The sequence below is a fragment of the Nerophis lumbriciformis genome, linkage group LG26 (genome assembly GCF_033978685.3).
Source record: "Nerophis lumbriciformis linkage group LG26, RoL_Nlum_v2.1, whole genome shotgun sequence".
Classification (NCBI taxonomy): domain Eukaryota; kingdom Metazoa; phylum Chordata; class Actinopteri; order Syngnathiformes; family Syngnathidae; genus Nerophis; species Nerophis lumbriciformis.
In genome coordinates, this window is record NC_084573.2 from 36,038,484 (window position 1) to 36,050,000 (window position 11,517).

General features: G+C 36.7%; 1 long non-coding RNA gene across 1 annotated transcript in view; it reads left to right on the forward strand.

Moving 5' to 3' along the window:
- The first annotated feature begins 243 nt into the window (after positions 1-243).
- Positions 244-11,517, forward strand: part of LOC140679850 (uncharacterized) — a 163,271-nt gene continuing 151,997 nt past the window's right edge. The window contains exon 1 of the long non-coding RNA XR_012051187.1: positions 244-373. This is a non-coding gene — a long non-coding RNA (uncharacterized lncRNA). The remainder of the gene's footprint in view (positions 374-11,517) is intronic.

Sequence of the window (11,517 nt, forward strand, 5' to 3'; positions counted from 1 at the left end):
GCTGCTCTATTCTGCCTTTAAAATCCCTAAAAAAACATCCAAACACCTCCATTGAAGTTTTACATACATGATGTAAGTATAAATGTAATGTAGCAACAGGCACATTTATAATACTGTTTAATATGTACGTATTTTGCTCATTTTAAGCATACTAAGCATAATAAAACATCACTTACTGTACAAGGTCTGCTGTCATTAGGATGCCGACTGATAGAATGTTGTTATTTTCCCGTTTAGATGACGAATAACTCACGAAGAAAAGGAGGGATGGAACCAGGCGTCTTTTCGTGTCGTTCTCGCCATTCCTGGGTCTAAATTGGTTGCCAAAGTGTACCAACTTGTCGGAATACGTCCTCATCCTTCTACTATCCAGGTGAGAGGCATGATTTATTATCTAGCATAAACTTCCCCAAGCAAGGGAGCGAGTTTACCAATTGCTGATGTAAACATAGGTGGTATAGCTTGGTTGGTAGAGTGGCCGTGCCATCAACCTGAGGGTTGCAGGTTCGATCCCCGCTTCCGCCATCCTAGTCACTGCCGTTGTGTCCTTGGGCAAGACACTTCACCCACCTGCTCCCAGTGCCACCCACACTGGTTTAAATGTAACTTAGATATTGGGTTTCACTATGTAAAGCGCTTTGAGTCACTAGAGAAAAGCGCTATATAAATATAATTCACTTCACTTCACTAAACACATGATGTAAACACACTTTAACACGCACCGGATGACACACAAAACACACCAAAAAAAATACATATCCATCCATTTCCTACATGAACTCCATGTTGTTCAGGGATGAATAGTCTCTCCTATTGCTATTGTACTATTTTTTTCAGCTATAGTTACATTAATCATTAGTAATGTAGCAGCTTAGTTTTGAATGGCAGGGTCCCTGCTATCACATGTTGATAAAAATATAACATTTACATAATAAAAATCAACTACAGGCTTCCCAAATGCTGTAATAAATTAAGCATGATGAGTTGAACATATGTCAGCATGTGGCCCCACTTTTAACTCTTTTTTTTCAAACGCTCATTGCAAACGCTTACTTACAGTTAGTCATTAATTTGACTTTGTAAGTCATTATTTTGACTTAGTAAGCCATTATTTTGTCATTATTTTGACTTAGTAAATTACTAAGTCATAATAATGACGTACTTAGTAGAGATGCGCGGTTTGCAGGCACAACCGCGGAGTCCGCGGATTATCCGCGGATCGGGCGGATGAAATAAAAAAAAAATTAGATTTTATCCGCGGGTCGGGTCGGGCGGTTGAAATAAAAAAAAATTAGATTTTAAATAGATTCAGGCGGGTGGCAGTTAAACCAATTGGGAAATATATATACATAGTTAAATGTTGTTACCCACATACGAAAAACGAGCAGGCACCTGCTGCATATGCCACAACAGAAGAAGAAAAAAAAAAGAGATGGACACTTTTACGGAGCGGAGAAGGGACGCCTCGCCGGGGTCCGGGACCGAGGCCTCTTCCCCCGAGAGGGCCCCACCGGGAGCCGTAGCTGAGGCGATCCGCGAGAAGGGCCCGACGCACGTCCAGGGTCACCACCGCGCCCACCGCACCGACACCCCGCCTCGTCCGCCTTCGCCGCGGCCGGCGTCACGCGCAGCAGGTAAGCAGCTTACCTGCCCGCCACCCCCGTGGCCGGTGGCTCGTAACATGGGTCACTCCGCGCGCTCCGCCCGCGCAGCTTACCTGCCCGCCACCCCTGTTGCCGGGGGCGCGTAACAGGGGTCACTCCGCGCGCAGTGCGCTCACGAAAGGGGTGGGACTCACCCTGGTTGATATAGACAGCAGGACGGTGGCCATGGAAGTTGGAACCCACTAAGGAGTGTGTAACAACCCACCTGCCGAATCAACTAGCCCTGAAAATGGATGGCGCTGGAGCGTCGGGCCCATACCCGGCCGTCGCCGGCAGCGAGACGCGCTTGGAGGTGCGCTCAGCGCGGCTCCCATATGATGTCTGGGCCGGGACAGCGTGGCACGCGAATGTCTGTGCTGCATTGGATCAGTCTCCTTTCTTTAACAGGCAAAAGCTTTATAACCTCACTAATGCCTTGCATCGTCTATATTAGATATATAACAACGGGCGGGTGCGGTTCTGATCAAATGTTAGGTCGGGTGGATGGCGGATGGTTGACGACTTTCTGATGCGGTTGCGGATGAAATAATTGCCTATCCGCGCATCTCTAGTACTTAGTATATCAGGTAACTAGGACTGTTTTGTTTTTACTTTACGGAAAAAATATCGAGATATGTATCGTACATCGCCATTCAGCAAATGGAGCGGAAAACACAACCAAAAGTTGTAGGCTTCTTCACGCGACGAAGCCGGCCTACTTCACCGCAGTCTGTAGTCTGGGGGACTCCACAGCTCACTGAGAGGGGTGGGGGACACGGTGCCGTTGAACTCAACCACCTGTTTCCTCCCCTCCAAGTAAGATTGCATCCAGCTCCATGAGAAATGCTTCGGACTCCCGAACAAAATTAGAATGATGAAAAGATAATGAAGCAAGTTTATTAAGTCTTATTGCAGTTAAGTCCTTAAATAAAATAGTGAACATACTAGACCAGTGTTTTTCAACCTTTTTTGAGGCAAGGCACATTTTTTTCATTAAAAAATCCGGCGGCACACCACCAGCAGAAAACGTAAAAAAATGAAACTCCACCAGGTTGTCATGCCTTATTTTGAGTTTGTTGGTGTTTTCCTGTGTGTTGTCCTTTAGTTCTTGTCTTGCGCTGTTATTTTGGTGGCTCTTCCTGTTTTGTTGGTGTTTTCCTGTAGCAGTTTCATGTCTTCCTTTGAGCGCTATTCCGCGCACCTGCTTTGTGTTAGCAATCAAGGCTATTTAAGTTGTTGTTATCCTTCTTTGTGTGGACATTGCTGATTGTCATGTCATGTTCGGATGCACTTTGCGGACGCCGTAAGTTTTTGCTGTCGTCCAGCATTTTGTTTCTGTTTACTTTGTAGCCAGGTCAGTTCTACTTTCGCTTTGCATAGCCATTGCCTTTTCCTTTTGTTCATTTTTGGTTTAAGCATTACATACCTTTTTACCTGCACTCTGTCTCCCGCTGTGTTCTGCATATTGGGATCACAACCAACCATCCTCATCTCACCCGACACATTCCGACTTTTACAACGCAATGAACTACCTTCTGCCACCTACTGACATGGAGTATTACGTGGTTACCCTGCCGAGTTCTACACTGCACAGACACTAAGCAAAGGCACATTATTTGCACATTATAATTATTGATTATGCCAATTAGGTGAAGTTGCATAATTTCCCACGGCACACCAGACAATACCTCACGGCCGCGGCACAGTGGTTGAAAAACACTAATGTAGGCCACAAGGAAATGTTTAAATGGACAAAAAAAAAAAATCACAATATGACCCCTTTTAACTGACTGTATTATTGTAACCTGCTTATATTGCGGTACACATTAACTGTTTATAAAAGCAATTGCTGGATGCCCTGGGGGGTACATGGTGGTCATTTACAAGCATGCATTAGTAGTTTAACGCAATTACAGTTGATTATTTTCTTTTATTGTGAAATGTTCAGGCTAAAAGAGAAAGCATTAAGGGATTTGACAAGAAGAGGAGGAGGGGTGAGGGAGAGTTTTCAGGACGGTGAACTGCAAGTGTGTGTGTGTGTGTGTGTGTGTGTGTGTGTGTGTGTGTGTGTGTGTGTGTGTGTGTGTGTGTGTGTGTGTGTGTGTGTGTGTGTGTGAGAGAGAGAGAGAGACATCAACAAAGAATAGTACCTTCCATATGAGGAGGTGATGACATAAATCATGGTCCCAATAACATTGCATCTAATAGAGAATGTCTCATTTGCACCCCTGCTGGTGAAATCTATCAAAATTAGGGTTTTTCCCAAAAAGGAGGGTTTTTTCAAATTGACTGTGTCGGTTTTAAAAGTGCTCCCCCTCTTGTCAACATATGAAATAACAAGTGTGTGTAAAAATTTGAAGTGCTCCCCCTCTGGCCAACATATGAAATAACAAGTGTGTGTAAGAAATTGAAATGCGCCCATTTCGGCCAAAATAACAAAGAATAAAATAAAAAAATGATTAACTAAAAGCAGTCTTTTTCTCACAATGCACAATTTTTTCTTATAAAATTGGGAACAATTTCTCATATTCTTCCTGTTTCTGTAATATTGCAATATTTTCTCGTAAAATTACTTTTTTCCTGTAAAATTATTACTTTTTAATGTCAAAATGGTGACATTTGTCATCTAAAATTCTGACTTATCACAATATTGCCGATTTTTTTTGTTGTTCTTGTAAAATAGTGACATGTTTGGAGTAAAATTATGACTTTTGTCATAATTTTGCCAAAGAAAATTCCGATTATTATAATATTGCCAACATTTGAAAGTTTTCTCATAAAATTTGTGACTTGTCGAGTAAAATTACAACTCTTTTCATAAAATTGCCATCATTTTAAGCTTCTCCTGTAAAACTGCGACTGTTATTGAGTAAAATTCCAACTTTTATCATCACGTTGCACAAATGTTCAGTTTTTCTTGTAAAATGTTGACTTGCGTAAAATTAAGACTTTTATTATAAAACTGACAAATGTATTTGTTTTTCTCGTGAAATTCCAACTCATTTTTCACAACAAGCTTTTTTATATTTGCATAGTATGTATATATTATTAATGTTGTAAATACACATCTTTATATATCTAGAAAGGGTGGCCCTGAAGAGGTAGGCATTTTTCGGAGGTCTCAAGAAGGTAACAAATACATGAGTGTGTGCGTGTGTGTGTGTGTGTGTGTGTGTGTGTGTGTGTGTGTGTGTGTGTGTGTGTGTGTGTGTGTGTGTGTGTGTGTGTGTGTGTGTGTGTGTGTGTGTGTGTGTGTGTGTCTTGTTTTTCTACCCTTCTTGAGACATGATGAAGGAAAAGTATCTTCCATATGAGGAGGTGTGAACAAGTGATGACATAAATCATGGTCCCAATAAAGAAAACAATTGCATCTAATAGAGAATGTCTCATTTGCACCCCTGGTGGTGAAATCTATCAAAATTTGGGTGGTCCCAAAAAGGAGGGATTTTTCAATTTGACTGTGTCGCTTTTAAAAGTGCGCCCCCTCAGGTCAACATATAAAATAACAAGTGTGTGTAAGAAATTGAAATGCGCCCCCTTTGGCCAAAATTTAAAAAAACTAAACAATTACAAACAAATAATACAATTAAAAAACAATTAACTAAGAGCAGTCTTTTTCTCACCATGCACAATTTTGTCTTATAAAATTGGGAACAATTTCTCATATTCTTCCTGTTTCTGTAATATTGCAATATTTTCTTGTAAAATAACTTATTTTTTTAATGTAAAACTATTACTTTTTAATGTCAAAATGGTGACATTTGTCATATATAATTCTGACTTATCACAATATTGCCGATTTTTGTTGTTCTTGTAAAATAGTGACATTTTTGGAGTAAAATTATGACTTTTGTCATAATTTTGCCAAGTAAAATTCCGATTATTATTATAATATTGCCAACATCCATCCATCCATTTTCTACCGCTTGTCCCTTTTGGGGTCGCGGGGGGTCGCTGGAGCCTATCTCAGCTACAATCGGGCGGAAGGCGGGGTACACCCTGGACAAGTCGCCACCTCATCGCAGGGCCAACACAGATAGACAGACAACATTCTCACACTAGGGCCCATTTAGTGTTGCCAATCAACTTATATAATAATATATCAATATTGCCAACATTTTAAAGTTTTCTCATAAAATTTGTGACTTTTGTCGAGTAAAATGACGACTCTTTTCATTAAATTGCCAACATTTTAAGCTTTTCCTGTAAAATTGCGACTGTTATGTAAAATTCCAACTTTAATCATACTATTGCACAGATGTTCAGTTTTTCTTGTAAAATTTTGACTTGCGTTGAGTAAAATTACGATTTTTATTATGATACTAGAGGTAGGCATTTTTAGGAGGTCTCAAGAAGGTAACAAATACAAGTGTGTGTGTGTGTGTGTGTGTGTGTGTGTGTGTGTGTGACATCAAAGAAAAGTAGCTTCCATATGAGGAGGTGTGAACAAGTGATGACTTAAATCATGGTCCCAATACATAAAAACATTGCATCTAATAGAGAATGTCTCATTTGCACCTCTGGTGGTGAAATCTATCAAAATTAGATGGTCCCAAAAAGGAGGGATTTTTCAAATTGATTGTTGTAAAAGTGCTCCCCCCTCATATGGAATAACAAGTGTGTGTAAAAATTTGAAGTGCTCCCCCTCTGGCCAACATATGAAATAACAAGTGTGTGTAAAAATTTGAAGTGCTCCCCCTCTGGCCAACATATGAAATAACAAGTGTGTGTAAGAAATTGAAATGCGCCCTTTTTGGCCAAAATAAAAAACAAAAAAAACTATTACAAACAAAGAATAAAAAAAATAAAAAAAATTCACTAAAAGCAGTCTTTTTCTCACAATGCACAATTTTTTTTCTTGGGAAAAATTTCTCATATTCTTCCTGTTTCTGTAATATTGCAATATTTTCTTGTAAAATTACTTTTTTTCTGTAAAATTATTACTTTTTAATGTCAAAATGGTGACATTTGTCATATAAAATTCTGACTTATCACAATATTGCCGATTTTTTGTTGTTGACTTTTGTCATAATTTTGCCAAGGAAAATTCCGATTATTATTATAATATTGCCTACATTTGAAAGTTTTCTCATAAAATTTGTGACTTTTGTCGAGTAAATTGACGACTCTTTTCATAAAATTGCCATCGTTTTAAGCTTCTCCTGTAAAACTGCGACTGTTGAGTAAAATTCCAACTTTTATCATCACGTTGCACAGATGTTCAGTTTTTCTTGTAAAATGTTGACTTGTGTTGAGTAAAATTAAGACTTTTATTATAACACTGACAAATTTCAGTGAAATTTGTGACCTTTTTCTTGTGAAATTCCAACTCATTTTTCACAACAACCTTTTTTATATTTGCATAATTTGTATATATTATTAATGTTGTAAATACACATCTTTATATATCTAGAAAGGGTGGTCCTAAAGAGGGAGGCATTTTTCGGAGGTCTCAAGAAGGTAACAAATACATGAGTGTGTGTGTGTGTGTGTGTGTGTGTGTGTGTGTGTGTGTGTGTGTGTGTGTCTTGTATTTCTACCCTTCTTGAGACATCAACAAGGAAAAGTACCTTTCATATGAGGAGGTGATGACATAAATCATGGTCCTAATAACATTGCATCTAATAGAGAATGTCTCATTTGCACCCCTGGTGGTGAAATCTATCAAAATGAGGGTGGTCCCAAAAAGGAGGGATTTTTCAAATTGACTGTGTTGGTTTTAAAAGTGCTCCCCCTCTGGTCAACATATGAAATAACAAGTGTGTGTAAAAATTTGAAGTGCTCCCCCTCTGGCCAACATATGAAATAACAAGTGTGTGTAAGAAATTGAAATGCGCCCCCTTTGGCCAAAAAAAACAATTACAAACAAAGAATAACATTAAAAAATGATTAACTAAAAGCAGTCTTTTTCTCACAATGCACAATTTTTTCTTATAAAATTGGGAACAATTTCTCATATTCTTCCAGTTTCTGTAATATTGCAATATTTTCTCGTAAAATTACTTTTTTTTAAATGTAAAATTATTACTTTTTAATGTCAAAATGGTGACATTTGTCATATAAAATTCTGACTTATCGCAATATTGCCTTTTTTTGTTGTTGTTGTTCTTGTAAAATAGTGACATTTTTGAAGTAAAATTATGACTTTTGTCATAATTTTGCCAAGGAAAATTCCGATTATTATAATATTGCCATCATTTGAAAGTTTTCTCATAACATTTGTGACTTTTGTCGAGTAAATTGACGACTCTTTTCATAAAATTGCCATCGTTTTAAGCTTCTCCTGTAAAACTGCGACTGTTGAGTAAAATTCCAACTTTTATCATCACGTTGCACAAATGTTCAGTTTTTCTTGTAAAATGTTGACTTGTGTTGAGTAAAATTAAGACTTTTATTATAACACTGACAAATTTCGGTGAAATTTGTGACCTTTTTCTTGTGAAATTCCAACTCATTTTTCACAACAACCTTTTTTATATTTGCATAATTTGTATATATTATTAATGTTGTAAATACACATCTTTATATATCTAGAAAGGGTGGTCCTAAAGAGGGAGGCATTTTTCGGAGGTCTCAAGAAGGTAACAAATACATGAGTGTGTGTGTGTGTGTGTGTGTGTGTGTGTGTGTGTGTGTGTGTGTGTGTGTGTGTGTGTGTGTGTGTGTGTGTGTGTGTGTGTCTTGTATTTCTACCCTTCTTGAGACATCAACAAGGAAAAGTACCTTTCATATGAGGAGGTGATGACATAAATCATGGTCCCAATAACATTGCATCTAATAGAGAATGTCTCATTTGCACCTCTGGTGGTGAAATCTATCAAAATGAGGGTGGTCCCAAAAAGGAGGGATTTTTCAAATTGACTGTGTTGGTTTTAAAAGTGCTCCCCCTCTGGTCAACATATGAAATAACAAGTGTGTGTAAAAATTTGAAGTGCTCCCCCTCTGGCCAACATATGAAATAACAAGTGTGTGTAAGAAATTGAAATGCACCCTTTTTGGCCAAAATAAAAAACAAAAAAAACAATTACAAACAAAGAATAAAATAAAAAAATAATTAACTAAAAGCAGTCTTTTTCTCACAATGCACAATTTTTTTTCTTGGGAACAATTTCTCATATTCTTCCTGTTTCTGTAATATTGCAATATTTTCTCGTAAAATTACTTTTTTTCTGTAAAATTATTACTTTTTAATGTCAAAATGGTGACATTTGTCATATAAAATTCTGACTTATCACAATATTGCCGATTTTTTTGTTGTTGTTCTTGTAAAATAGTGACATTTTTGGAGTAAAATTATGACTTTTGTCATAATTTTGCCAAGGAAAATTCTGATTATTATTATAATATTGCCAACATTTTAAAGTTTTCTCATAAAATTTGTGACTTTTGTCGAGTAAAATGACGACTCTTTTCATTAAATTGCCAACATTTTAAGCTTCTCCTGTAAAACTGCGACTGTTATTGAGTAAAATTCCAACTTTTATCATCACGTTGCACAAATGTTCAGTTTTTCTTGAAAAATGTTGACTTGCGTTGAGTAAAATTAAGACTTTTATTATAACACTGACAAATTTCTTCGTTTTTCTCGTGAAATTCCAACTCATTTTTCACAACAAGCTTTTTTATATTTGCATAGTATGTATATATTATTAATGTTGTAAATACACATCTTTATATATCTAGAAAGGGTGGTCCTAAAGAGGTAGGCATTTTTCGGAGGTCTCAAGAAGGTAACAAATACATGAGTGTGTGTGTGTGTGTGTGTGTGGGTGTGTGGGTGTGTGGGTGTGTGTGTGTGTGGGTGTGTGGGTGTGTGTGTGTGTTCTTGTATTTCTACCCTTCTTGAGACATGAAGAAGGAAAAGTATCTTCCATATGAGGAGGTGTGAACAAGTGATGACATAAATCATGGTCCCAATAAAGAAAACCATTGCATCTAATAGAGAATGTCTCATTTGCACCCCTGGTGGTAAAATCTATCAAAATTAGCGTGGTCCCAAAAAGGAGAGATTTTTCAAATTGACTGTCGCTTTTAAAAGTCAACATATAAAGTCAACATATAAAATAACAAGTGTGTGTAAAAATTTGAAGTGCTCCCCCTCTGGCCAACATATGAAATAACAAGTGTGTGTAAGAAATTGAAATGCGCCCTTTTTGGCCAAAATAAAAAACAAAAAAAACAATTACAAACAAAGAATAAAATAAAATAAAAATTAACTAAAAGCAGTCTTTCTCACAATGCACAATTTTTTTTCTTGGGAACAATTTCTCATATTCTTCCTGTTTCTGTAATATTGCAATATTTTCTCGTAAAATAACTTTTTTTTTAATGTAAAATTATTACTTTTTAATGTCAAAATGGTGACATTTGTCATATAAAATTCTGACTTATCGCAATATTGCCAATTTTTTTTTTTGTTGTTCTTGTAAAATAGTGACATTTTTGGAGTAAAATTATTGACTTTTGTCATAATTTTGCCAAGGAAAATTCCGATTATTATTATAATATTGCCAACATTTGAAAGTTTTCTCATAAAATTTGTGACTTTTGTCGAGTAAATTGACGACTCTTTTCATAAAATTGCCATCATTTTAAACTTACCCTGTAAAACTGCGACTGTTGAGTAAAATTCCAACTTTTATCATCACGTTGCACAAATGTTCAGTTTTTCTTGTAAAATGTTGACTTGCGTTGTGTAAAATTACGACTTTTATTATAACACTGACAAAATTCTTAGTTTTTCTCGTGAAATTGTGACCTTTTTCTTGTGAAATTCTAACTAATTTTTCACTACAAGCCTTTTTATGTTTGCATAGTTTGTATTATTAATGTTGTAAATACAAATCTTCATATATCTAGAAAAGGTGGCCTTGAAGAGGTAGGCATTTTTCGGAGGTCTCAAGAAGGTAACAAATACGTGTGTGTGTGTGTCAACATATAAAATAACAAGTGTGTGTAAAAATTTTAAGTGCTCCCCCTCTGGCCAACATATGAAATAACAAGTGTGTGTAAGAAATTAAAATGCGCCCTTTTTGGCCAAAATAATAAAATAAAATAAAAACAATTACAAACAAAGAATACAATTAAAAAATAATTAACTAAAAGTAGTCTTTTTCTCACAATGCACAATTTTTTCTTGGGAACAAATTCTCATATACTTCCTGTTTCTGTAATATTGCAATATTTTCTCGTAAAATTACTTTTTTTCTGTAAAATTATTGCTATTTAATGTCAAAATGGTGACATTTGGGAAGCGCTACAGGTGCATTAAAACCAAAACAAACAGGCTAAAGAACAGCTTCTTCCCCAGGGCCATAACCATCCTGAACGGACTGCCCCATTGTCCCTCATAACTGCCTTCTCTTCGGTGCAATAACCCATTCCACCAACCACCCTGTTTTTGTTTTGTTTTTTCATGTATATATTCATTTCACACCATATTCATTGCACTTCTACATTTTTTAAATTTTTATATATTTGCACATTGTTTTTCTAGCATGCACACATCGCACTGTATGGAATGGCCTCAATCTCGTTACCTTGCGTAATGACAATAAAGCTGATTCTGATTCTGATTCTGATTCTGATTCTGATAATATTCTGACTTATCACAATATTGGCAATTTTCTTTGTTAAAATTATGACTTATGTCATAATTTTGCCAAATACAATTCCGATTATTATTATAATATTGCCAACATTTTAAGCTTCTCCTGTAAAACCTACTCAGTGGCCTAGTGGTTAGAGTGTCCGCCCTGAGATGGGTAGGTTGTGAGTTCAAACCCCGGCCGGGTCATACCAAAGACTATAAAAATGGGACCCATTACTTCCCTGCTTGGCACCAGGGCCGGCCCGTGGCATAGGCCGTATAGGC